The sequence below is a fragment of the Amblyomma americanum genome, chromosome 4, assembly GCF_052857255.1.
Source record: "Amblyomma americanum isolate KBUSLIRL-KWMA chromosome 4, ASM5285725v1, whole genome shotgun sequence".
Taxonomy (NCBI): domain Eukaryota; kingdom Metazoa; phylum Arthropoda; class Arachnida; order Ixodida; family Ixodidae; genus Amblyomma; species Amblyomma americanum.
Window position 1 is genome coordinate 184,479,394 of NC_135500.1, and position 20,597 is coordinate 184,499,990.

At 43.9% G+C, this 20,597-nt stretch overlaps 1 long non-coding RNA gene across 2 annotated transcripts in view; it reads left to right on the forward strand.

Moving 5' to 3' along the window:
• The window catches only part of LOC144128826 (uncharacterized), a 36,420-nt gene that overhangs the window by 6,237 nt on the left and 9,586 nt on the right, over positions 1–20,597 (forward strand). Inside the window, exons 4-7 of one of the 2 annotated variants that reach the window (XR_013313832.1) lie at positions 2,066–2,308; positions 4,147–4,178; positions 8,584–8,759; positions 12,534–12,836. This is a non-coding gene — a long non-coding RNA (uncharacterized LOC144128826). The remainder of the gene's footprint in view (positions 1–2,065; positions 2,309–4,146; positions 4,179–8,583; positions 8,760–12,533; positions 12,837–20,597) is intronic. The other variant, XR_013313831.1, reaches the window with a different exon arrangement.

Consider the following 20,597-nt stretch of genomic DNA (forward strand, 5'->3'; position numbering starts at 1 on the left):
TTTGAAAACAATTTACTTGCAAAATGGGGTTTCCTTTCCACCTAGCCCACACTTCACTGCACTTGCTGTCCCGTCACTTCCAGTATTTTAATTAGAGTGAGCCGCTAATCTCTTTATTTTTATACTTGTTTCAATCTGCACAAAAAAGCTGAAGTTTGTAATGCTGGCAGAAGGTACTTCAGTAGATGCTTACTGAGCACCCTTTGTATATGTAACAAGCGACATTCTGAAAGTGTTTGTTTTAATAACTAAATATTTGCACCTTGTAATTATAGATGTAATTTAGCTGCTTTCCGCTAGCTGTGTAAATTGCCTCGATTGGTTTATTATGCTTTGGTCATTCCTGCCCATATAATACCCCTGTCACACGGGCATCGCAAAGGCCTATGAGAATCAGGTCCTTATATCCAAAGGCGTAAGGAATGCAGCTACATGGCACAAATGTCACACCTTTGTCGCTAAGGACCTTGGAGGGGAAGGCGCCTGTCCGAGACCTTTGGAGCCCAATGGTGCTCCCTTCGAGAACCTGCAATCGCAGTGCTATCCAGCATCAAAAAGTAAAAGCAATAAAAAAAGATAGGTGCAGCCAACAGTGTTTGAAAACTTATTTAAAAAATACGAATGGTGTCTCTGGGTTTGTTTTTTGTATGCGTGTTTGTATTTATACCCAGCTTTCAAAACAGTAAAAGGCTTAAGGTGTTGCAGCAACACCAAGAGCCTTTGGTGGCCATGGCAATAGACAAAACCTGATGCTGCTGATGAGAGTAGCTGCTGCAGTTCTTTTAAGGAAGCAATTAGAATAAAAAAGTGTCTGAGCTCGACGAATAAACAGAATTCCCCTCTTCAATTTTAAAACACTCACTTCAGCTGCCTCGAGCACAACAGCGGGTGCTAAGCCTCAACAACTGTTTCACCTTTGGGCTGCACCGTGTAGCTGTGTCACTGTCCCTTTGAACTTTCAGTCCTTTGTTGAAAAGAGGTGCCTTTGCTGGAAAGGCCTTCGAGGAATGCCGTGTGGCAGAGGTATAAGTTCAGTTTTCTGTATTTCCAAGTGGCCTGTACACTTATCACGACTTTAGTTAGCCTTGATTGTTCATGTCAACCAGTACATGCATTTACACATGCTTGGGCATTGTTCGCATCAGTTGGTTGTTGGTTTCTTTCTAGTAATGCGTGCTGATGTGAATTCAGTTTTTCAGCACAACTTCGAATAGTCCTTAGCAGGTTGCCATTTTAACTCTATTCCTACTCGCCTATTCCTACTCGCCTATTCCTACTCGCATTGCGGCAACTTTTTTAAATACTAAACAATATTTCCAATTCTTAATCTTTAATTTACTAACTCTTGGCTCTGCTAATTCTCACTGTCAGTTGCCTCATTCAGCCATGTCACAAACAGATGTTTAATTATTAGTGCTCCTTTGTTCCAAAGCACATTTCACATGCTGGCTTTCCTGCTTCTTGTGATATCTCCATGCAGATATTATGGTATTCATAAGATAGGCTTTCCATGTGATTGTTTACAAAATGATCTTCCCTATGCTATATAGCGAGCTTCACACTAATGCGATGCATGAGTTGGGTAGGAGCGGCCGGGGTGGGGCACAAGCTAGTTGCTACAGTGGGTGCTGCTGGTTCTAATGACACCGCTGTTTGCATATAGGTGATATGCACTAGCGTGCAGCCGCAGCGCTGCAGTATGACATCACTGCCTGCCATTTTTGCAGTGAACATAGCAGACAGGAACTTCTTGCTCCGCAAGCATGCATTCTTCATGTTCTAAGAGCACTTGCTGCTGTGCTAGTTGGTTTTGGTTCATAATTAAATAGTTTTAGGCGCAAGAAAGGACAAGACACATAGGGTAGGAGACAGGACGTGGCGCTTCGTCCTTTCTCCTACCCTGTGTGTCTTGTCCTTTCTTGCGCTTAAAACTATTTAATTATGAATCATTCTTCATGTGTTGCATTCCAATTACTGCTTGGAATCCATGATCACTGGAGATTTGGCCGTAGTTGCCGCACACGACAGCCGCCAGAAACTATGTCATAAATTAATTCCACTTCAGATGGGCAGCTGCACTGGTTAGCGCTGCTCTAGCGGAGGTCAAGAAACAGGCCCAGTAGCGTCGTGGGCTGAGTTCCATCTCTATTCCAAAATTGAAGTGGTTAGTGAGAGCAGTGCCCCTGTGAAACTGGAGAGCTGGACTTCGGAAGCCTTATTATCACCCCATTGGAGAAGTTTTTTTTTACACAAAGGGGGTCATAGGTTGTTATAGTGGCTGCTCATAATAAGAACGCACAAAACTGAGGTAAGTGTTCTTTTTGCTCTGTGCACCGTGAGTATGTGGCAGCTGACGCCTGGTAGTCCTGCTGTGCTTTATCCATGTTGTCTCTTTTTCATGTTGTCTTCTGTCACAGATATTAGTGGCCGAGCTTAAGTAGGGAGATTGCTTTGCCACATGGTGATCTTCCATTATTGCCCTGATGCAAGCACAAATTTCCGATCATCCGTGATGAAAAGATAGCAATGCCTGGGTGACCACGACTCCACCTAAAAACAAAGTGCATGCTCCAAGAACTTGTTTCAAGGTCCAACACGGAATGAGGTCACATGTCTTTTTATATAAGCTTTAAGGAAACTGATGGCCATCAGGCACTTATCCGGATGTGCCTTGTCCAGGAAGCTTGCATCTAACCCTAAGATTAAAATCTATTAAAGAAGCACCTTATCTAGGTCACGTGTAGTAGAGCTGAGAATTGAGGGTTCTGTGTTGATAAACTATCCACAGTTATGCAACACACACTGTCAACTCTCCAAAGCCATCTTGCCGGGTCGTCATCCCTGTGAATGTGCCTGAACTACATGTTGCTCTCCAGTTTTACGGAAGCACCTTTGTCACTGACCGCTGTGTGAGCTTTGACTCCGGAACAGAGACGAACCATTTCTCGACCTTGGCTGTGGCAGTGCTAACCAGCTCAGGTGCCCACTATAGATGATGTTTGTGTATAGTGCATTTTCATGCCGCTGTAACGCATGGAGAATACCTGTCACTGAGTTTCTCATACACGCGGATTCCAAGCGGCAACACGAAGCTTACATGTGGCCCATAAAACATCTTATTTCTGTAGACCTTAGCATACGTACTTTCAAGCTTCTCATTATTGAATGAGAGTTGAAAGAGCCATCACTGAAATTGGCACTTATTCCATGGTGCCCAGTATGCATGGCCATCTTGGGACAGGTAATGTGCGTGTGGTACTTAGTTTTGGATTAGCATAGGCACAAAATGGAAAACAAATTTAGGTTATTGTATGAATGGTGAGCACAGCCCCACCTCCCCATGGAAGCACTCTTCATCAGTGCGAGAACACTGCAGTGACCTTGCAGCATACATTGTTCACTTATGTGGTTCAACTATCGGTAGGCTTATTAGATCACAACAGCATAACCTTTTTTCTTCTAATATTTGCACTAGAATTGAATCTCTGGATGCATAATATAACATTATTACTGAGGCACTATTTGGCATAGTTGTGAGTATACTAAGAACATTATTGACATTTACATATTTTTTTGGCTTTTACTCATTTTATTATTTTCTCATTTTACTTTAAAATCAAAGTGATTTGTCTTTCGTATGTGCCTTGGCAGTTGCAGTTTGCTGCATTATTTTATAGCATCTTTCATTTTACTACATTCAGATATTTTGCCGGTAGTTCGTTCAGAAACAGCGTCAAGTGCGCAGTGCAATCAGACTCTATCAAGTAAGGACGAATGAAGCATTGCAGGTTGCTAAAGCCATGAAGAATGTATTCTCATGGCTTACTATGTGTTTTTGACCATGCTGTATGGTTCAGTATTATATCTGCATGCTTAAATCAGGATTTATCCCACTGCAGTGGGTGACTACTGACCGGACGACCTGGGTGTGATACAAGCCCTGGCGGCCGTGTTTCAATAGTGTGTACTGTGGGATGTCATTGCTCATTAAAGAATCACAGATAGTCGAAATTATCAAGAGCCCTTCTCCACTATGGCGTCCTTTATAGCCTGAGCTGCTTCAGGACATTAAACCGAGCCAAGTCGGCATTTGAGTATAGTAGGTCGTGGCAATAATCTGATTGGCATTTCATATTTATATTCCAGATGCACAGCTCCAGATGCCCACATTTTTAATGGTGAGTACTATGGAAGACAGAACTGCCCAGGACGCGGCTCCAATGGCCGGAGCAGGGAAAACTGCATCGCTGCGCTATCTGGTGATGATTCACCTGGTTCAAGATCAAAAATAAGTGCATGTGCGTCCTAACTTGCCTACAAGCGTGTATTGGCTGTCACCTTGACGCAAGTTGCTTTTTGCCCATGAATCTTCTGCGAGATGCCGCCACGAAGGCATCGTTTGAAAGCATCTGCTGCGGTGGTGACAAGACAGTTGCCGTGGCTTTCGCTGAGTGGGAGCGGTTTCCTCTTAATCAAGCGTACATTGAATGGCAACATTTTTTTTTTTTTTTTCTGGCTGCGTCTCTTTTTGCAGTCTTTTCCCAGACAGTCCAACAGAGACTATGTGGAAAGGAAAATTGGTGCACCTTGGCCTGGGAAGCGTTATCTGCATTTGACAGCGCATCACATAGCAGCATCTCACGGAAGGTTCCTGGGCGAAAAATAACTCGCGCGAACGAGCCAGCAAGTACAGGCTTGCACCCAAGCTAGGGCGCAGCGATGCAGTCTGACTTGCTTCGCCCGTCGGAGCCACGTCCTGGGCACTTCTGTCTGCGATGCTATGTTTATTGCTCTCAAGTTATTTTGCCTTTTGTATTTTGTTCATTATTTCTAGCCACCTTTGGAGATGCAGGCTTAAAGGGGCCATGATACTGTCATTCTTCATATTGCAGCTTTGCAATTCAATAACTAATACAAAAGCCTATTATTCAATTTCCAAAATTTTAGTGCCTTGGACGTACTCTATATTCCAAAAATGCGATCAAAATTGAGACCGGGGAAACGCCTCCCACCGGCAGCGACTGCCATATTGAATGCTTTTGTGACATCATTAGGGCACACACGGACCAACATCGTCTGCCATTATCGCGGCAATCGATGTAGTGGTCATCCCTCATATATGAGCGACAGTTTCCGCAAAATCGAAAACAGTAAAATTAGTTTTTCTTCAATATAGGTAGGGTCCAGTCACACTTGGCCGATGCGGCGCCGATTGACAGTCGGCGGACTGGTTGGCATACAGGTGCCGTCACTGATGTGACGGTCTGTCATGCTATACTGACGACGATGCCAGCACGACCAGGGACCACTTATCGTAGTAGTGTAAAGAATGAGCTTAGTGGGAACCAGAAGAGAGCTAGTCATCAATGCTAATTGGTATGACATTCCTTGAACTTAAAAATTTAAAACCTTATTGGACCTCATTCTAGCCACGGTGACGTGTGTGCGCCAGCGAAGATGTGCTTTCAGTTGGTGCCTTTACACAAAACCCAGCGGCGAGGCAAGTGACATGGGCAAAACACCGCGTGACAGTGCCGCTGGTCGCTTGCCGCCTATGCTTGGGCTTGTGAAGCAGAGTGAAAGCTTCGTGCCCGGTGAGGCAACGGTCTGAAAAACTGCGCTTGTGTCTACCTTACGCACATAGCAAAAAACGAAAGGAGAAGCTGCGTTTCATATCTTCACACTTTGATAGTAATCAGCAGTGAACATTAGCCAGATTCTTAAATTTCTGTCGGCGGCGGACACCCGGCCCCTTTTGTTACAAGGCCTAGCAAGTCCGCAGGACTCGTGTGTGCAATTTCGGTAATTGCGGACAGCGAACTGATAAGCTTTAGTGCATGCAAATAGCCATCGAGCAAAGCTTTGTCTACATTTGCCTTTTTTTATGTATTCTGTAAAAATGTTTGATGCAATAAACTTTGACTTTGAAAAAAGCCACGACTGCTTGGATCGCAGGACGTGCGTACAATAAGGGAGAAGTGCCGATGTGAACTGGTCTGCAGAGCATATGCCGAGGGCAGTCGACCTCAACTGTGGACAATAAATTTGTCTATTTTAATTAATAAGAATTGCCTCTGAATGTATTTTTAGATAAATCTACTAAAATCAAATATTGGTGACATTGAAGGAAGCAGATACAATTAACGGGAAGCGCCGGTCCAATGCGAACCATTTCCCAAGCAGGTGATAGCATCATTGTCTCTTATTGCAATGTTATCGTAGTGTGTAAACAAGTAAAACTACAATTTATGGGCAAGAGCAGATAAAATTTAAAATATGAAGAGCCCACCTTGCGTGTTATGCCAAGCAAACAAGTAGTACTGTTTGTGCACAGCAATGTAAACAACCTCAGCGCAGGACTGCATCTGTCGTAATCGTCGCATTCGTAGGGAACTTTGCATACATGCAGTCAGTGCTAAATGATGTACTATTTATCTTGAAGCACTCATTTAGACGGTGGCGACTATTAATCGGCGCAGGCAATGAAACATTAGAGTTGCTTTGGCTTTGCCAGCAGCTTGGTTCTGCAAAAGGGTTCTAAGAGTTGAAAGGGATGTATGTTCGATTGGCACATGCATGCAGCGGGGGAAGCTGTTGCATTCAGCACTTATATCTGCTCCTTTCATGCCGCAATCTTACTGTAGTGCCACATTGTTGTAATTTGTTTAATTATCAAGCCAACAAATAGCGGTCAAGAATTTGGTAGCCAGCGACAGAATGCCACCACCATGCCCCTCACGGCGTACACTGGCGAAGGCATGCACGGCACGTGCCGCTTTTCACATACAGGAGCACTTGACCGCTCAAAAGAGACCAGACTCATAACATACGAATAACAGGCTTCTGAGTGAAAATAATAAAACAGGAGCCCATATTTCTGTTTTTTCAACAATCACAAAACTGGCGCCACGAGCAAGTCTGCTTTCTCAAAGACCACTAAGCTCGCGTGCTAAGCCTTTGAAAAGAAAACACGGGAAATGCATTTTATTTCGTTCAGCTAAAACACTTCAAGCGACCGCCGTCCACTGTGTGCATGCAAGCATGCAGCCAACAGCACGTAGCAGACTACATGGAGCAGGTATCCTCTTGTGATGTCAGTAATCAATGGTTGTCAGACCAGCAATCATTTCGCAATACAGTTAAAACTTGACTTATCTAAAGAAAACCCGATTTATGAAGTTTAAATTTTATGAACAAATTTTGATTCCCCGGCAAGCACTCACAGGGTTCATTGTTCTCGTGAACCCGAGGTAACAAAATGATCAATCAGTAAACTCGATTTAACAAAGTTTTCCCGGAAGAAATAAGTAGAAAAAAGGAGTGATTTCTCTCTTATAGTACCCACAATGTCTCGCAGCTTATTAGCAGCGTGCCAGCAGTGACCTCTAGTTTGCCCAAGTAATGGCCCTGGTTTTGTTTTGACAGGGCAGTAAGCTGCGCCCCTGCATGGAGCAACGAGCTCAGTAATCTGCGGCACTTTCCACCTTGGATTTGAATCCGTTTTACGAGATGTCGCTTTCATGCACAAGCGATTTGGCTGCCTTTGCAGACTTTCCATATGCACAGGGGCGGGTTATCCGTAAAAGTGATGCGGTAGCTTTCGAGTGCCACTGTGTTACTATTTTAGATTTGGAAGGGCGGAAAGATGCCTTCCTCTACTTTGCAAATTTCTCAATTTAATGAAATAATTCATTAAATTGAATTTTAACTGTATAAACAAAAAAGAAATTCGGTTTAAAAATATCTAGTGCACAGAATCAACTGAAACTTCTGGGCATTGTAATTTAACGTGTTGGGAATTAAATGCAATTAGCAGGGTATACACGAAAATACGCTGTCATGGCCCCTTTTAAGAGAATAAACCGTAATATAATAAAAAGCACTTTGTACAGCAGACGTAGTGGGAGCAATAAATGAAATTTGAACAAAACAGCTAACGCATAATCACTTAAAATATCGTCTTCATGCCTTAAAAGTGAGTTACCTATTCTGGTATGAAGAATCCCTTGTTAGTCTTTTCATTTTGCTGCTAATGTTTTAGTTGCTTTGTTTGCATTTAATTTCTTGCTAATAGCACATCATACTGTAATAGCCAAGAAAAATATGGTTAACCCAAAAGCAACAAGATAATTGCAGAATATCTGGCATTTAGGTGTAAGTGTTGGCACCACATGACAGAGGTTTCAGTCACTCAGCTAACCTTGGCAGTGTTATTTTGTTACCGGAATCAGTGCTGACTCTACATTACGATTTATGTGCCACCCTGCCTAATACCACTAGTCGGATATTGTAAGTAGTGGTTCTAGTCTTGAATTAAAAACTCTCTGAAGGCTCCGCTATGTGCAAGTCATTCATTTGTCCTTGTTTAGTATGCTGCAGTTGTAATAGCAAAATGGAGAGTACCATTTTATTTAAAGATGAGGAGGGAGTAGTGGTGAAAAAATATGCTGCAATTGGAGAAGGCCACAGCAGGTAGTAACTACTAGGAAAAGAGTAGTGCACTATTAAACTGCATGTATATGTGTGTGTGTGTACCGGTTTTTTATGTTGTTAAGCTTACCAAATTTTTTCCACTTATCAAAGGATGCATTGAAGAACGGAGCAGGGCAGCAGGGTCATCTGCCAGTCCCATTCATGAAAGCTGCAGGCATGCGGAAGTTTGGAAGTTTGTGACGGTGTGACCCTGGACGAGAATGGTCATCGCAGCGCACCAGGAATGAGACCGTGAGAATCAATGACTTTCCAGCAGCAACTTCCAGGTGCAGTTACCAGTGAAGCAGACCTATAGTTTTGGTATTTTTTAATAACAACCACTTTCTGCTCTGCTAAGCAGTGTATAGCATGCATGGTGATAACTAGACCACCTGCTTGCATATCTCTTTTTCAATCTTAGTTCATTTTTTTATTCAATAACTGCGAAGCTTGTAGCTCTCCAAGCCTCTGGGAGGTGTATTGTGTGCCTGTATACCTGTTGACACTAAGCCAACATCTACTGACACAAGGAAGGTATAGGGGATATTTTTTATTGGTCATTGTGAAATAACCATGTAATGATTGCAATAATTGACTAGAAAGTAAAAGAAAACAGCCTAATGCAGTCAGATGGTTGTGAACTTATGAGCTTTGAATTTCGTGTTCGGGGCTCTACCACCAGCAGTTCAATCTTCTTTCACAGGTATTCGCTGCGTGTTACCTATCCTTGAGATGTTTACCAGCGCCACCCTTGTCCATAGCGCTGGATGTAGTATGTCCGGTATAACAGTGAGTGAAGTATGATCCAACAGAAGAGTAGGATATGTGCGATCACCCTCTTAAGCTACCTGTAACCTATGGGACCAAGGGTGCCAGAAAATTTGGGGGACACTAAAGCTCTGCCTTTTAAGGGTATAACGGACAGCACTAACGGCTCCCGCCTGCGGCTCTCCTTGCGGATACTTGTGAACATACACAGAGTTTGCTGCTTGTTTAATCAATAATTAACTTTTTAGTTTTTTCCACTATTATCTCACACATACTCATTCACATACAGTAGTAGGCTGCCCTATCATGTGGAATGCCACCTGGCACAGATACCTATAAAGCCTCATTTTAATGGACCACAGAAAGGGGTGTTTGAGCTTGGCTTTAAAATGCTTGCACTATCTAGAGTACAGGCCACCAAGCGTCCATGCCGCGTACGAGACATCAAAAGCGAGCGGGAAATTTACAATACATTTTTAAAAACTCCCGCTTTTGCACCTCGCGGCGACTTGCGGTGCCGGGCTTTCGCACGAAAACCTGGCAGACGACGTCACATCTTGCAAATGATGTCAGCAGCTGGGGGTTATCATTGGTTCACAGCGCCAAACTCTCAGACGTCACGCGCTACAGCGGCCGCGGCCACTCCGCGCGCGCCGCAGCCAGCGGAGGTAGGGGAGCAGCCGAGTGAGTGGGGCCAGCGGAGGAGCGCCGCCGTTTTGGCAAGCGAGAGAAAAGGGAAAGGCGCGAAGACGCAGAAGTTCAAATTTTGTCTACATATAACTCAGCTTCTACAAAACGCAAAAATAATTCTTGCTGGGGGATAATTATGAACAGTTGTCTTTTAACATCCCAGGCATATCGCACCTTTATTGAGACCCCCTTTCTGGGTCCCTTTAACCAAGCAACACTAACATGGCTGTGTGGACTAGAAGTACCGCGTTTTACTTTCGATGAAAAGGTCCCAGTGGGTTCGATTTCCATCTCGCTCTCCCATCTCGAAGTTTACCTTGATAAGCCCGAGTTGGCAGCTCCTGCCATGAGATGTGGCCTCGTGAGGACACACAAGTTGCAGCCCAATCAGCCCCGGCCATGTCACATGTAAACGACCACCTGCCATAGCCATGGCCATAATTTTTCCTTGACAGCGCTGACAACACCGGATTTTCTGGAGTATGAAGACTCTAACACTTTCGCGTTAATAAAGGCCCTTGTTCTAATATAGAGCCTCGATTCTGGCAGCCTTCCTGCCATAGATAGTGCAAGAGGGTTACCGCACAACTTCCACTCTCCCGTCGGATCATGTTCCATGTGACACTCGCTACAAAACATACTATGTCTGTCGCTATGGAAAAGGGCAGTGCTGGTGAACATCTCAAGGATAGGTTACACGCAGCAAAAACCTACGAAAGAAGACTGAAAAGCTGTCGTCTTAGCGGAGTTGATAGAGCACCGAACATGATATTCGGCGCTCATAGGTTTGCATCCCACTTTGTTTTTTATCAGTTATCTCAATGACTACATTATTATTTTACATTGATCAACATAAAAAAAATTTCCTATGCTTTCATTGATGCTGCGATGTTTTACTGCCAGTTTAGATGAACCAGAAATTCTTAATTTCTGATCAAGAGTTTCGAATAGAGTCAAATCTCGTTAGTTATAACTACGTCTAATTTTGGCCTAAAATTTGTCATACCCAACAGTCGTTCTAAAAATATGGGAGCAAATCCCTGCAAACAAGTCTGCAAATAAACCCAAGCAAAGGGTGCTCTAAGATAGACAACAGAAAGGTGTAATAACGCGCAACTGTTGAATTCAAAGCTTGGTATAAGCATGCGGAATCTCGCTCTTTGTTCTGTGTTTCAGAGCAGAAACGAACACTAGAATGGGGATGCTGGCTCCGCCCAGATTTATTTAAAAAGCAATGCAATCGTTGCTTGGTAGCACTGAGCAGTATTTGAGAGGACAAAATTCTCTGCGAAATCAATAAAATGTAGAGCTTTCTCCACATCAGGCCGCAGGTACTTTCTGTAGGTAACCCTTCAATTTCCTGGCCGTGTCGGCAGCCTCTGCACTTTTCAGAGCTCACTCTTCACTTTCCGGTTCACTGTCATCATCCCTACTTGCATCGTCTGCAAGAACCAGCTCGTCAGCGATTTCTTGGTCGGTCAGTTCAGGTGCCTCTACCAAGTTGTCATGAGCAGAGACTAAGTCCTCAACCGTAACATTCAGAAGCGCCAGTTGACGTGATGACAAGGAGATCATTCTTCATGTCTCCTTTGGAACGGATGTCAACGGATGTCTCCAATCTTCTGCCTTGTGTTCACAATTGTCTACTGAGTGCTAAATGCAACACTGAAGTGCTCAGTAATGCCCCCTTTTGCGCTCGCTGTGGACTACCAAAAAATCTTGACTCAAATGAGACTGTTTTGTGCTTCTGCATTGCCATTTTGCGCAACAGAGTTGATTGAGTCATGGAGTGCAGCCCACTTGCGCGCAGGTCTGCACATGTGGTGGCAGGGGTGTGCGGCATGATGAGGCGATGGTTTGATCACGTGACGGTCATGCGTCTGTCAGCTTGATGCTAGTTCGTACTGCCCCTATATGGTGCGGCATGTGAATGCACAATCGATTCATACACACTACTACTGTGGACAATTCAAATGATCAAAATATTGCATTTATCAAAGTTTTTTACGGCTCCTTGTGCATTCTGAGCCGTGTGAATACAAAAAACTGCTCCGTTATAACCAATAGAGTGCCAGATTTTGAACTCTTCATTTCATTATACCGGTAGAACTCCTACTGAAATAAAGCCTGAACGAACCAAACTTTCCTCTTACTTTGTTATAACCGATAATTTGCTGTATCTATGTTCGTTATAACGAGGTTAAACTTTAGTTAAAGTGTGAATCAAATAGTAAATGCTGTATGAAATTTAGCAAGAATTTTTAATATGAATTCCCATACCTCTAATATTTATTGCTTCAGTCTTGCTTGCTTGCCTAAAATAACAGTGGCAGGAAAGTTATATGCTGATTATATTGTTACAAACAATTCGAAGGATAACCTCCAGAGAAGAAACGTAGAACTGCAGCGGCCCTTAAGTGGTTCGAGCACGCGAGCGAGAGAGGACCACCTTTTTTCTCTACGAATGCAGACGCTTCTACTTCTTCTACAGTGGCACGTATCAATATGAATGAATTTGGCAATATATCATTGAATTGATTTTTCAGATCGACGGGATTTGCAGCCGTGTTTTCGATGCTAACGGGTCCTACTCACATTTGTAGGTGATCCACACACTGTTCCCGCTTCGTTCGAGCATTGCCACCTTTCAAGAGCGGGTGCTCGGCGCCTGCTTGTGGCACGCTCCTGCTGATTTCGAGTCATCGGCAATACTCGGCAGCCTCGTGCTGCTGTTACTATCGCCTACGCCTACCTGCGCAAGGAACCGTCATCATCCACTGCGCAGAAAACGCCATCAGCAACGACTACAGCACCCCTGGACACCCTACAAGTACCCTTGAAGACAAGCGCTCATCGGGATTTGCAGCCGTGTTTTTGATGCTAACGGGTCCTGCTCACATCTGTAGGTGAGTGTGCCCGCCTTGCGGACATTACTTTTTTTGTTACTGGCTGCAAACCCCACCTGTGCATTGTTGACTGGGGCATGGGTATCGATCTGTGCATGTATCGTGTCCGCATAGGCTCTTTTGTCGCACGCGATAGAGGGATGAGCTCACAGCATCCGGTATGGTTGAGGTCATCAGGTCTGCGCCATTTGTGGAAACCGGGTGGGCACCTACTTACTGTCCTGTTCTGTGTCACACACCTACTGGTTTGTGCTGGCGACGTGGAAACAAATCCAGGCCCGGACAAATCGGAGCACATTCTGTTTCTCGTGAAAGAATTAGCCTCGTCATGTGAAAAGTTCCAGAAGGAAACATCTAGCAAACTGAAAGAAATTCATACGAACGTCACAGAAATCAAACGACGGCTCTCAACACTTGAGGATCGCCTTGCTGTCGTTGATGACCTGCGCGAAGACGTGAACAACGTGAACTCAACGATAAATGAATCTCAGGCTCAGTTAAAATCTATGGGGTCAAGGCAAACACAGTGGGCAAATCTGGTCCTTGATGTCTTGAATAACCGGATGCGCAGGAACAACCTGGTCTTTAAGGGCATTGCTGAAAACTTACAAGAAAATTGGTAAGACACAGAAAAGGTAATCACTGAATTTATATCGGCAAACCTTGACATCCAGGCAGGAGAAATTGAACGAGCCCACAGAGTAGGACAGTATAAACAAGATCACGTCCGCCCTATAGTTGTAAAGTTCTTGAACTTCAAAGACAAGTGTAACGTCTTAAGGAACGCTCACAAACTCAAAGACATAGTTACGCCCCGGGTCTGGACTGAAGAAGATTTTTCACCAAGAAGTCAATTCATACGAAAAAAGCTCTGGGATTTTGTGCGCGCGCAACGAGAATCTGATACAGAAAAATATAAGCTTCTTTTTGACAAGGTTCTTTTCAGAAAGAAGCTGTATGTATATGACAGCTCGCAAGATCGGGTAGTTTTACTTGAGAAGTGTGAAACGGCCAGCACCGAATGACGTAGAAACGATAAAGTTGAAGGGGCACTGTCCATCATCGTGTCCAACTTCCGAAGCCTGTTAAACAAACAAGACAAGCTGTGCGCTCTCACTGAATGTTGTGCTGCCGATATTATCCTTGGCACTGAAACTTGGTTATCGCCTGATGTTACGAACAGCGAACTTTCACTATCAAGCTGTTTCACGTTGTTTAGAAAAGACAGGCCGACTGCTCGTGGTGGCGGTGTGCTAATTGCAATCAAAAACTGCTTTCAAGCTCGCATTGTGGACACCGGCTCTGGCTTGGAAATTTTGTGGGTTGTGGTGCACTTATCGACCGCTGTTACTTGTGCCATCGGTGCATGTTACCGCCTGCCAGGTGCACGGAATCAATTTGTTGATGGCCTCGGTGAATCACTCAGTTTTCTTGCAAACAAGTACCCGAACGCAGAAATAATCCTGGCTGGTGATTTCAGCTATCCCAGAATAGACTGGCTGGCGTGCGCAACCACTAGTGGTACAAGGCAACGCGAATGTATGGAATTCCTTGATTTACTTTCCTTGTTCAATCTGACCCAAACCGTATCTTGTCCAACGCGTGGATTTTCCGTCTTAGATCTGGTGTTGACAACTGAGCCAGAAAATATGCATGTAAACATATTAGAGTGCATTAGCGACCATAATGTCTTACACTGCGAGTACGCCCTACCAATTAAAAAGCCTGAAATGCAAAATAAGGTCATATACGATAATACTAGAGCACATGTCGACCAAATCTTGAGCGAGCTTTCGTCATTCTCCAAAGGATTCTTAAACACATTTCTCTGTCGTGAAAGCACAGAAAATTGGAGAACAGTCCATGACAAGCTAATTGAACTGAAAGATAAATATATTCCAAAAATTACCATTATCCCATCTACGCACAATACATGGTTCACTTCACAAGTAAAGCGAAACATCAATAAGAAGCGTTTATACTCTAGAGCAAAACAGACTGCCTCGAATGGTGATTGGGAGCGTTACAGGAATCATGCATCAGCTTGCAAGAAAGAGATTGAAGCAGCTAAAGACAAATTTTTTAATCATGATATATCGGCTTTATTAAAAAAAATACCAAGAAATTTTGGAAAGTAATAAATCCCAAGTCCCCAGCTAGAAATTTATCAATTTTAAAGGATGACGAACACCTTTCGCCATCACAAGCAGCAACAGAATTTAATTTATTTTTTAGTTTCGTATTCACTGAAGAGATGCCAATCCCCCCCGATCTTAACTTCACTTCTATTAGTGCCACCATGAATAATCTTATCATCACTCGTGAAGGGATAGAGAAAGCTATCGACAGACTACAAATTAACTCATCGCCTGGTCCAGACGGTATATGTCCTTAACTGCTAAAATTAACAAAACCTGTTGTATCTTACATTTTTACTGCCTTGTTCCAGCAATCTCTTGACACCGGGTGCATACCTGACTCGTGGAAACTTGCTCGTGTTACTCCCATATTTAAATCAGGTGACCAATCCATGCTAACAAATTACAGACCTATCTCGTTAACCAGTATACCCTGCAAACTGTTGCAGCATATCATATCATCTGCCATAATGAAATACTTAACCAAGCACAACTTCTTTTCCCCTAATCAGCAAGATTTCCTGTATGGTCATTCGTGTGAGACGCAGTTGTTTGAATTAATAACCGACCTTCATCATACCGTGCACGATAAATTATTAAGGATTGACGCTATATTTATTGATTTTGCGAAAGCGTTTGATAAGGTACTCCATTATCGTTTATTACTGCAGCTAAATTCTCTCAACATTAACAAGCATATCATCACCTGTATTACTAATTTTCTTACCAATCGTCATCAATATGTCTCTGTAAATGGGTGTTGTTCTTCCCCAACCGTGGTAAAATCTGGCGTGCCGCAAGGCTCAGTGCTTGGACCAATTTTATTCCTGATCTACATTAATGATATAAGTGAATTTATTACCTCTACTACTTGATTATTTGCTGATGACTGTGTTATATATAGACAGATTACCAACCCTGACGACACCAACTCTTTGCAGACAGACCTGGACAGAATCACCACTTGGTGTGAACAGTGGCAAATGCAAATTAACGTCTCTAAAACAAAGACTATAACATTCACCACCAATAATCAGCTTCAAAATCACTGTTATTCCATGAATAGTATTCCCATTGAGAATGTCTCTACAGTCAAATACCTAGGTGTTCATTTTTCGTCTGATCTAACATGGAATAACGATATCGATGCAATTATCAGTAGATCATCTAAAGCACTTGGTTTCATCAGACGTCACTTCCGCCAAGCTGATCTTGCCACCAAACTTCGCTTACACTACCCTCGTCTGCTCAAAAATAGAATGCGCATCCTTAATTTGGAACCCACATCAACTGTACTTAATTCACAAGCTGGAGTCAATACAAAATAAACCAGCGAGATTTATAACTAAGAACTATTCACGTCAGTCCAGCATAACAGCAATCAAAGCATTGCTAAAGCTACCATCACTCGAAAAGAGAAGAATACTAGCACTATTATCACACTTTCACAGATTTTATCACAGTCACTCTTCATTCGCTTCATACTATATTAGACCCGCCCACCGTATCTTTCCGCGCTTAGATCATGCTCTCAAAATCGAACCCATGTTTGCACGTACCCACCTCTTTATCATTCACCATTGTTTCTTGCCGTTCACCACTGGAACAAGTTACCGGGTGATATTGTCTTCACCTTAAATCATGAAGCCTTTGTGCAAGAACTAAAGTGTTTTTTACAAATAAATTCTGATTAGGAAGGCTCGATTCCTGCATATGCTCAACTTCGAATTTTCTGTACTTTTTTTTCCCCCATTTTGCCTGCTGTTCTGGATTTATGTTGCTTGTAGAGCTATGTGTGGAGTATTGTTTATATGTAACTGTACACCCCCCTCTATGTAATGCCTGAAAAGGGCCCTTAGGGTATGTGAATAAATAAATAATAAATAAATAAATAAATAAATAAATAAATAAATATGGTCACCCCACACTGTCAACATGAGTGGGCCACATTCAGTTTTGTATAGTAGTGCTGTTTCATTTCCAGACAACTCTCAAGATTGTCATGACTGCTGTGAATGGCAGTGTAAGATAGCCTGTCGTTTCCTATGACATCGTCCTTAGTCGTGGCATTGCAGTTCCAGATAAGTTTCATAAACTGTGGATGTGGGAGCAGTTTGTCAGTCTTGGAAATTAAAAAAATTATGGTTTTTATAAACGACTGATTGGCACATCCGCTCCTAGGACCCGGAGTATGAGGCTGTAACATGTAACGCTGCCATCACAGTGACCACACTAACTGCTGTCCAGGCCCCACATTATTTCTGAATTTTAATGCGACAGTGTTATTGATTCTTTGTCACAGAAAACTCTGCAGTGGCGTTGGCCGGGGGTGGAAAGTCGTTATGGAACAGAGAAATAAAAAAATTCAGGAACAGCTCAGGAATGTTCAGATACACCAAATTTTTCTGAGAGGTGGTAGTTGGAATTGAACCCTGTGAGACAGACACGCTACCCACAGGCCACAAAGCTTTCTCTTTTTCTCTGTTGCCTGTTTTGACAGTTTACTGCAGGTCACAAACAGATTGCAGTAGACTCCCTTTAAGACGAGCTCCAAGGGATCGGGAAGTCTGTTCATCTTATCAGAAGTTCGTCTCATCAGGAGTGCTTCTAGAAATGATGTGAGAGCATGCAGTGTGTGTCCAAATACTTTGTTTATATGAACAAAGCAACGAAATGGTCTTTTAGGAAAAAAAATAACTGCAACACTGCAACATAAGCATTTACTGTACTACTAGTGGTCTGCTACACATTGATTGGCCTAGTAAGGCATCAGTCACTGTTGACTGTTGCCCAGTCTGTTATTTTTTTTGTGTGTGTCTGTTGTGAAAATCGTCTTGCTGCTACAGACGCAGACATCTCACTTAACTTTCTAAGATATCCTTCAGTGCCCTCACATTGTTCAAAGAACTGCACTAAAGTGTCCAGGCAAGCGTCCGCTGCATCACAGGTCACCTGTGGAGATTCAGGCGCAACGTTTGTGCTTTCATCGTCAGCAGCAGTTTCTGATGATGGGTCGAGAACCTCTTCAATTAAAGCTTCCAGTGTGTCAGCCCTACACGTTAGCACACCTTAATCAATGCTGACATACGTACTCATGTCAACCGAGACACCTTTACTGCTCAGCGTAGAAACAATGCTTCTCTCCTCCAAGTTCACAGTGGAGTCCTCACTTACAGTATCATTCTGCGCTGAGCAGTCACTAGGCACCACAAACCCTACATGGCGGAAGGGATTGGCAATGGTCGCTTCATTAACCTGTTCCCAGGCACTTGTCAGTAAGTGGACAGCACTTAGCAAGTTCACTGTGTACTCTTTACTGGTCTCCATGCAAATTAGCACCCTTTGCAACAGAGGGCGCCAATAGTGCCTTTTCAAGCTGCTTATCACTCCCTGGTCCATGGGCTGCACCATCGCCCATTGTATTTGCTGGTAGAAATCCCAGATGAATGGCAGAAAGTCCAGCAACGTGACCATGTCCAGGACAGTTATCAACAACAAACAGCACTTTACTTTTCTGTCTCTGGAAGCGCTGATCCATCTCCTGAAGCCACTGCTCGATAAGCATTTGCGTCATCCATGCCTTCAAATTAGCCATGTACATGACTGGCAGCGCCTTCATGTTTTTAAAGCAGCGCGGTGCTTTAGACTTCGCAATCACCAGCAACCTTAGCTTATCAGTCCCAGTCATATTCGCGCCCAGGAGGACTGTTACCCGAAGCTTGCTGTGCTTTCCCGTCACACTGTAATCACCAGCAAATGCGAGCGTTTTGTTTGGATGCAGCTGGTAGAATAGCGCAGTTTCATCCACATTGTATATATCTTGAGGGTCACATTCTTCCATGAGGTCATTCAGCTTGTCCTGCCTCTAAATCGCTGCAGGCCGTTTCGTCCACTGCAGCGGCCTCGCCGACAACACAATGAAAGGCCATTCCATGCCTTCTCCGGAAACGGTCGAGCCAGCCATCGCTGCATGCTAACTCCACATTCAGCTGCAGCAAAATTTCTTCTGCTTTTGCTTTCAATATCACTCCATTCACTGGCAAATTCGCACAGCATGCCCTTTTCACCCAAGCAAGCAACACGTCTTCTAGGTCTTTGTTCATAGCTGTGCGCATTCTCTTTCGCTTCGGCGAAAACTCACCATCTTTCAAAGCATTCGTAATCCGCTCTTTGTGTTTCACAATACCGCTCACGGTACTTTTCGCGATGCCGAACTTGCGCGCTTTTTTGGTCTTTGAAAGCCGGCCGGCGCGCACTTCGCTCAAAACTTCGATCTTCTCACAAAGCTCAAGTGGCTTTTTCCGAACTTTTGGCTGACTAGGCATGCTAGCAACACGACGAACAGGGCACACACTAAAACAAACAACGGACACCACGATATGACGGCGTACGGACTGGCGGCAGATTGCGGAACGCAGCAAGGTCACAGCCCACATGCATGCAGGGACCCCAGTACAGCAAGGGGAGGGGGGGGGTTGCCACCTTACCTTCACAACATTATTCCAAAGAGAGTACGATGGACGCCGAGCACGCTTGCAGCTGCCGCCACCGCCTCCAAGTCATTCATTTCTTAGTGGGCGCAAGTCATTTGGAAGCCTTTTCGTTGTCTTTCTGACTGCTGGAGTGTTGTCACCATAACATGACAGTTTGCATCAACCTTTGAACATAAAAATAATAAAAATATAAAATAATTTTTTTATGTCAATGAGTATTAGATAATTAAATAACAAAATGAGCTCGAAGTCTTCCCCCCCCCCCCCACCCCCCCCCCCCCCCCCCCTCACCAGTCAAAAAAAAATTTCTGGAGTCCCTGCGCGCATGCCACAAACGATCGATATGCCTACTGCACAGTTTGCGCGGCTGGTCAGCAGCGGCGGCCAGCAAACGCATGAGACACGGCATCGGTAGCACTGGCGTGACGACACTATCATGTGATCACCATTGGGAAACAGCATTGGCTACTTTTTCTTCTCACTTTTTCCTCTTCGCTTTTTTTTTTCTTGAGTTTTGCTGGCTTTCCTGGCTGGGCTATGCATGGTCTTTCTCTCTCTGCGCCACTTTTCCTCCCTGCCCGAGATCGCAGGAGGAGTCTGCAAGTTCTGAGAACTCTGCCGACGCAATGCGAATCTACTGGCGCGATAAAGAGGACAGATTATTTTTGGGAGCTGCAGGGGGCGGAGGGGGGTGTGCAAGAAGTAGGGTGGGGAGGAGCAGCAGCAGTTCTGCTTTCGCAGAATCGCATTTTCATTTAAGTCTTGGTTAGGTCTATGCGCCTCCCCGTGTCGCACGGAGGGTCGGCGGTGCAAAAAAGCTCTTTTTTTTTTTTCACTTTTTTTTGTCCGCTGAAATACTGCTCAAATGGTCGAGTAAAGCCGCATGGCTTGGGCGGGCTGGTCGGGAAAGTTCATCTTAACCGATTAACGCTTGCGTATTGTACGTCTTAAGCAGATTTTTTTGCATTTTCTCTATGAGAAACCAAACAAACGACCTCCACTGTTCATCTTAAGCGAGTTCATCTTAACGGGAGTCTACTATGTGGTGCAGTGCGTTCTCAAAATCGAGAGTGGACATGCATTTCGCTCATATCAGAAACTTCAAACCTTTTCAGAATACAAAGCTGCTT